Source organism: Mustela lutreola, chromosome 17 (genome assembly GCF_030435805.1).
Source record: "Mustela lutreola isolate mMusLut2 chromosome 17, mMusLut2.pri, whole genome shotgun sequence".
NCBI lineage: Eukaryota > Metazoa > Chordata > Mammalia > Carnivora > Mustelidae > Mustela > Mustela lutreola.
This window is the reverse complement of record NC_081306.1, coordinates 22,134,608-22,140,921: the sequence shown is the minus strand read 5'-3', so window position 1 is coordinate 22,140,921 and position 6,314 is coordinate 22,134,608.

Genomic DNA, 6,314 nt, shown 5'->3' with positions numbered 1-6,314 from the left:
ACGAGTACAAAAGGACAGGAAGGGAGGAAGCAGCAAGTGAAAGATGTAAACAAATTCTGGAACAACAGGAAGAGTGACTCACTTTACAAAGCATCCTTGAGACCTTTGGGGGGAACGCTGATAAGTTTCACTGAGGGGCGCCTGGGTGGCTCAGTGGGTTAAGCCGCTGCCTTCGGCTCAGGTCATGATCTCGGGGTCCTGGGATCAAGTCCCACATTGGGCTCTCTGCTCAGCAGGGAGCCTGCTTCCTCCTCTCTCTCTCTCTGCCTGCCTCTGCCTACTTGTGATCTCTCTCTGTCAAATAAATAAATAAAAATAAATAAATAAATAAATAAATAAAAAGAAAGAAATTTCACTGAGGGTGAACTGAGGCAGGGGACTGAAAACGGGAGCCCCTGCAGGTCAGTGCATGGAAGCTGGGCACCTGGGCCCTCCACCCCTGCCCTGGCTTCTGTATCCAGTCCGCACCCCACCCCCCTGCTTGGGGTCCTCCAGAGAAAAGCTTTATTGCGCACCCCGTTACAGAGTGAAAAGCCATTCCTGCAGTGAAGCCCACTCGGCAAAGCCACGTCCCCACAGAAAAAGCATCAAGATGTCACTCACAGGTGAGGGCAGCCAAGGATGTCCAGGCTCAGGAGGAGAGCCTGCCGTGTGAAAGATGGACCACACCAAGCAGACCCAGGGAGCCAAAGGAAGCTTTAGAAAGAACTGTATTTGGGGCACCCAACTGGCTCCTTCGGTGGAGCACATGACTCTTGGTCTTCGGGTGGTGAGTTCCAGCCCGAACTGGAGCCTACTTAAAAAAAAGAAAAAGCTGTATTTGACATTTGCAGAAAAGATGCTGCTTCTGTGCAATGAGGCTAGGATTCCCCGAACAATAACGAATACAGAACAGTTAGGAAATAAAGGGCTCTTAGAAATTAAAAACATGAGTAAAAGCTCAAGAACAATTTGGGAAGGTACAGTTGGGAGACATCTGCCAGCAAGCAGACACACAGAAGATAAAGAAGCTGAGACACTGACTCTAGAAGGCGCACAGTCTAATTCGTAGGAATATGAGGAAGAACAGAGAAAGCAGAGAGGCGCGGATTATAGTACTGAAGGGTGCGAGTGTTCACGCTGAAAGGACCCAGCCAGGGAGGAAAGGCCCTCAGCAAGCGATGTCCTCTTGGAGGACTGCAGATGAAACAAAGACCCTGACAGCTTTAGGGAGGACGGGGTAGGGAGGGAGAAGATCCTAGAGGAGGGACTGAGAATAGGACTTTACTCCTGGAACACCGGGACCCAGAGATGGCCTCAGATTTCTGAGGAGTAGGTTATCCACCCACAGATTCTACACCTAGAAAATCTTTGCACTAGGCATAGAGACATGGACATAAAAGGGACAAGTTAATTAGGTCTCATGTCACCATTTGCATGGAACTGCCAGAGGGTTCCTGTCTCTACAACGTTAGGGTGTACCAGTTGGAACATGACCTGGCATCCAGCAAGCGGGCTCTGACCTGGCATCCAGCAAGCGGGCTCCAACCTGGACAAGAGCCAAAGCAGAGCGCGGGAAGGTGCCTGTACAGATGTTCCAGAAAGAGGGTGCACAGCCTGGAGCAGGAAGCTGCTGTCTCCCACAGCGGGGCCTCTGGAGCAGACATGGAACCAGCCAAGCTGTCCCGCGAGCTTGAGCATCCGGAGAAGGGACTTTGAGGAACTCCTCCTGTCTCTCAGAGCCTTTGGGGGAAAGTAGCACAGTGAACATGTACACAAACGAGCAAAGAAGAAAACGCCATCATGGGAAAGGAAATGTAGTGATCGTCCCCTTGGCGGAGGACAGTATTTACGCAGCCATAACAACATAAACGCTGGCCAGTGAGTTCACCCAAAGTGGTGACAAAATCCGAACAGAGGGAGGGACCAGAGCTTCATCTACGTTAGTAGGAAACCTTTTGGCGCTGCGTAAAGCAGGTAAATCGGAGAGTAGCGGTTTACAATCTCAGGGTCTGTGGTTCGCAACTGGGGGCAGTTTTACCCCTAAAGCGACGTTTGTGGTGGTCGCAGCAGAGCAGGAGCGTTACTGATGTCCGCTGGGTCATGAGTTTCCCGTGGCCACTGTTAAAAAAATGACCGCAAACTTAGCGGCTGCAAACAACACAGATTGACTATCTTGCAGTCGGAATTCCCAAGTTCGGAAGCGGTCTCAGTGGGATAAAATCAAGGTGCAGATGGGGTGCATGCCTCCCGGTGAGAATGCATCCCACCCTCTCCTCCGTCTGCCGTCTGCCGTCTGCCAGGTGCATCCTGCCAGCCTCTCCCTTGTCACACACACCCCCTCCACCCTGTTCTCCGAAGCCACCTCCACATTTACCCAGGTGATGGTGCTGGCCCACCTGCCTGATTCAGGACCATCTGCTTCTGCTAAGGTCTGCTGATGAGCACCCCCGGTTCTTTCATCTGCAACCTCAGTCCCCTGCTCTACTGCATCTAGTAGGTGTGCACAGGTTCCAGAATATCTGGGGCACATACATCTTGGGGGGGGGCTGTTATTCTGCCTGTACGGTGGGGGTGATGCCCAGGGATTCTGCTGGCTGGTCCCCCACGTGTCGTGGGGGTGGTGCTGAGGGGGGTGGTGCTGAGGGTGCTTGTCACCCTGATGAGGTGATAAGTTGTACTGGGGGCTTCTGGCTGGGGGGCTTGCAAGGAGAGCTCGGGGGAGTGGAAATCTTTGCTTTCTTGTTCTGGGCTGTGAGTAGGTACACGAGTGCACACATGGCAGATGCACTTGTGAAGACAGGACGTGCATGGTTTACTCAAAGTACATCGTGGCTTCTTAGAAAGCCGCTGCTGGGATAGCAGTTGAGTTTGTGATAAGTACCAACAGAGAGAGCTGAAGGGGTTGGGAGCTGTTGCCTCTGGAGAGCAGTACTGGGATGTGAAAGCGTGGGTGAGGGACAGTTTTAAGTTCTTCCCTATACTAGCATTCTGTTTATAATGTAAATTACCTTGATAGAAATAAATACTTTTTTTAAAAGAAGACAAAACAGATTTGCTCAATCGCGGCGTCCTTAGGATGGCATCCTTGTTGGGGCCGGGGCCTGTGTGCGGTGTTGGGGCTGCGAGTGGCCCCAGCCTACAGGCAGCTTGGTGCCGTTGGAGAAAGGGAGCATGCAGGCACTCCGAAGCCATGCTTCCCTGGTTTCTAGGAGGGTGTTGGGTGGATGAAGGGAGAGGTGAGGCCCAGAAAGGAGAGTCAGCCCTCCTGGGCCCGTCACCTCCTCCCCTCCTCCCAGAATGACTCCTGCAGCCGGGGTGGGGGTGGGGGGCTCAGGGCTGGGCAGGGCACAGAGCCCTTCATCCCCTATACCCCACATTGGGAGTTCCCAAGACTGTGTTGTGCTTTGCTGCCCCAGCCTGGCCCTGGGCTCTCTCCCCACATGCCTTCTGCACACTGTTGCCCAGCAGGAGCCCGGCTCTGTCTCAGCGGGGGCCCTCAGCGGGGGCCCTCATCGTCTCATGGGCTTCACAGCCATAAACAAGCAGGATATGGAGCATGGCGTCCTGCGGAGGACTCTCTGTGATGCTGTGTTTGAAATGGATCCATGCTGGTACCTGTCATTCTGCTTCATGTCCCAGCAGCCCCAGACCCCATACCACCTTGCTGTAAGTGATTTTGCTGGGCCCCCGCCAGGGGGCACCCGGACCCTCCCCTGATGAACTGGGGTGGGGTGGGGGCTCCAGGCAGCCCCCCACCCCCCCGCCCCCACCAAGTACTCTCAGCAGGGAGGATATGCAACGTCAGGGGACCCCAGCGGCCTGCATCAGCCTGTGCTGCCCGCCCACTGCACACTCCAGGCGGCTCTCCAGGCCAAGGGCCCCCTCAGGGAGGCTGCTTTCCACACAGCTCCAGGTCCCTGTGGTCCGCCAGGCCCCTCCAGGTGCGCCCACAGCTGCCTCTCACCCCCTACCCGACTAGTCCCTGCACCAGTCACCTCTCCATCAAAGCGTTTTTACCAACAGCTCAGGCCGGGAAGCCTCCAACAGGAACAGCAGGAGATGGTGGCCCATGCATTCTGGGGGCAGCTACTGTGTGCCAGGCCTGGCACCGAGACCCACGCCTGGATTCGTACTCACAGTAAGCTGAGGAGGGGCTCTCACCACCCCAGTCTGCAGGTGAAGAAACTGACAGGAGAGGTCGAGGTGCACGCCTCCCCCCATCCCCACCACCGAGCAGAGGGCGCAGGGCCTGGTTCACTTCTCCCCTGTTCCGCAGGGCCTTTGTAGGGAGGGCTGCATTGCTTCTGAGTGCCCCCAGGGCTCCCCACAACCAAGTTGGGTCCCTCCTGCCTTAGAGGTGCACCCTCTGTCCTCCCAGCACCTCTGGCCCCTTGACGTGGAGGAAAGGCTGTTCCCTTCACTCCCAGAATCTCGCCTTCCCTTTCGCTGAGGAGACCAGCAGAGAGCGAGGGGCAGTTTCCATGGAGAACTGCAGTTCTGGTCCCCATAGCGGTGCTGTCGGGCTGGGGGGCTCTAGGTCGGACCCCACTCGTCCCACTGCTTAACCAGCAGTGATCTGAGCAAGTTCATTTTCCTTGGGCCTTACTTCATTGATAAAGGAGGTCGGTACTGGTCCATTTTGGGGTACCTGGCTGGCCAGCGACCCTTGATCTCAGAGTTCTGAGTTCAAGCTCCACATCGGGTGGAGCAATTACTTTAAAAGATAAAATTTTAAAAAAAATTTTAGAAGATTTTATTTGAGAGAGAGGGAGTAAGTGAGAGAGAGAGAGAGCACGCACACAAGCTGGGGAAGGGGCAGAGGGAGGGAGAAGCAGCCCCAGCAGGGCTCCATCCCAGGACCCTGGGATCATGACCTGAGCCGAAGGCAGATACTTAATGACTGAGTCCGCTATGTGCTCCCCAAAATAAAATCTTTAAAAAAAAAATCCCACCTCATGGTATTGTTTGGAGATCAAAATAAGACATTTCAGGGTTACCTGGGTGGCTCAGTTGGTTAAGTGAGCACCTCTTTCACTCTCTGACAATAAAGTGTTAAAAAATTTTTTTCTCCAGGATCCCTGGCATCTGGGACCTAGGAAATGTTCCATGAGTGGTGTGCTTGCTGGGGGTGGGCTGAGGTCAGATTATTTTGGGGCCTGCATCCCTCCTGGGCTGGGCTCAGGCAAGAATGGGCCTGGCTCTGCCCTCTGGAGAGGTTTGTTAGACACATGCATGCACAGCAGAATACTCCAGGGGACCCTTCGGATCAGGGCCATGCATACAGGATCCTGAGGGATAAGTACAAGGGTGGGAAGGACGTTCTGGGCGCAGAAACACAGAGGCAGGCAGCATCACAGGTTGTTGGGTAAGGCAGGAAGATGAAAACTGGCCATCTGAGACAGTAGTCTTGGGGGAGGGGGTATCACAACCAGAGAGAAGGCTGGAGGTCCACAGGGCCTTCTCCTGCCCAGGCCAGGGCAGGGCTAAGAGGAGGGGTTTACTTTTTATTCCGGAAGCCGTGAGGAAGCACTAACAATCTCAGGGAGGGCCCATGTGGCCAAGTTTGTGGCTGCAAGCATCCAGCTGCAGCTGGGACTCACTCAGGGGACTCACCAGAGCGGGTGGAAGGGGTGGGGGGACAAGAGACAGCCCTCAGGAGAGGAGATGCACAGAGGGTTCTTGAATGATGCGGAGGACGCCCACCAGTCAGCGCTTCTGGCCCCACTAGGGTTCTTCTAGCCCCCCCGCCAGTCTTTCGTCTTCTGGTGCTCACCTGCAAGAGTTCTAGCTCAGGAGGCATCCCTTTGGACACGCCCCCCCCTCCCCCCCGCCAGTGTCCTGACAGTCCTTCTTGAGCGGGGAGCAGGGGCGTCCCCAGCAGAGTATCGCTTAGAGTTCTAGCTGAGGGCCCACTCCTGGGAGAAGGTACTCACCACCCACGCCCCTGTCCCAACAGCCTGGGCCGCTCTTCCCTCTCCAGCTCTCCTCCTGCTTTTCTGGAGCGCAGCGAGTACCGTGGGGGCGAGGGGGCGGGGCCGGCGAGCAGTTATAGCGCGGTCAGCCGCGCTGCGGCCCCCCCCCGACGCTCCCCCGGCTCCCCGACGACGCCGAGGTCCCGCAGTGCGCCCGGACCCAGCCGAGTCAGCTGCAGGCCTGCCCCGCCGGGCGGCGGTCAACCTGAGCGCCCTGGCGCGGGGCCCGGCAATGCGGGGCCCTGCGGTGCGCGCGTTGCTGTTGCTCCTGCTGCTCCTGTCGCCCCTCGCTGGCGCCTGGTACAAGCACGTGGCGAGTCCCCGCTACCACACAGTGGGCCGTGCCGCGGGCTTGCTCAT